Below are 1,387 nucleotides of genomic sequence, written 5' to 3'. Positions count from 1 at the left end.
TGAACCGGAGCGTTTTCCCCGGGCTCGGGGGGACCGGGGGAAGCTCCGCTTGCTCGGGAGGCAAGGGCTGGCGGCAGGCAAAGCAGCCAGATTTCTAGGGTGCCCCAAGCGGGGGAGGTTTGGTAGCAGAGGATAACGCATCTCGAAACTGTTTACTTGTATTTCGTTCGTCTGAGGAGCGGGGAAGCGTTCGGCGCAGCCTCTGGGTGTTGAGCAAAGCTGCGATGGCTGCAAACTTTGGGGACAGATGCTGCTGCTCCGGAGACTCCGGGATGAAGCATTAGTCAGTCCTTATTGTTCTCTTGTGACAGCGTTAGCATTATGCTAATTGTCCTTGGGCAGAGCAGAAATTCTCCCGAAGTGTTTTATTTCCCTCCTAAAGTATCTGTGAGTTGATACAGTGCGCAGCGCAGAGCCATTACTGTCAGGCAGATAAATAATTGTGTCTTAATGCACAGTTTATGTTAATACGTCTTTCGTGACTATTTTTTGAACGACTGGATTATTGACCCTCTGCACAGAAATGCCAGACCTAACTTGAACTGTAAAAGAGCAAATAGTTTTGTTTTAACAAATAAGGGTTTGAGGTTGGCCGAAAGCATTTTTACAATTCTGATTGCTAGTGAAAAGGCAGTAATTTTTGCAGTCCCAGGAACAAATATATGCAGTTGTGAACCAGGCAAATTGACTTGGCATGGAGGGTAGCTGAACCTCCTGCGATCTCTAGATTATCATTATTGTTATTGTAGGCCAGCAGGAGCCAAACTGTGTCTTTTCTTTTTCTCCTTTGATTTTTTTTTTTTTTGTGGGTGGTGGTGGTTGAGAATTTGGAGATTGTGCTTTGATGCATTTTCAGCACCAGGGCTCCAAAGTAATTTTCTTACTGAACTGTGCGGTGAAAGGCATTTGTGTTTGGAGATGAAAATTTGCGACTGGGATTGAGAAAGAGGGGCTGTCACAGGGCTTCGTGGCAGAGCCACATCATTAGATGTAGGTTAGCATCTTATAGGTGCCTTGTAGAAATGTGCTTCCTTATTTCTTAAAAACAAAACTGAATTTTAACTTTCAGACCTAGTTCTTATATCTGATTTTGCTCGACATCTTTTTTTCAGAGAAAAATTTACTTGGCTTGTTCTCGCAGCATTACTTTAACTTTGCTATGTCTTGTCTGGGTAACCTGCTTTGGCTGGGTGACGGGGCTTAATGAACTAACAGCTCTTTTATGGTTGTAGCTTCTTTGATCCTAGAAAATGTAAGGATTTTTATGATCTATGACCTGGAGAGACTGCTACATACTGAGAACATTCTCCGCTCAACTTCATGTATCCTCTGCTCAGTCTGACTGTTTGCCTGCAGGAGCTTGTTTAAAAGAGTTGGGGGGGGATGT

Source organism: Athene cunicularia (assembly GCF_003259725.1).
Source record: "Athene cunicularia isolate RWA chromosome 5 unlocalized genomic scaffold, athCun1 chr5_part2, whole genome shotgun sequence".
NCBI lineage: Eukaryota > Metazoa > Chordata > Aves > Strigiformes > Strigidae > Athene > Athene cunicularia.
The sequence above is the reverse complement of the archived record's forward strand: the minus strand, read 5'-3'. Positions refer to the sequence as shown.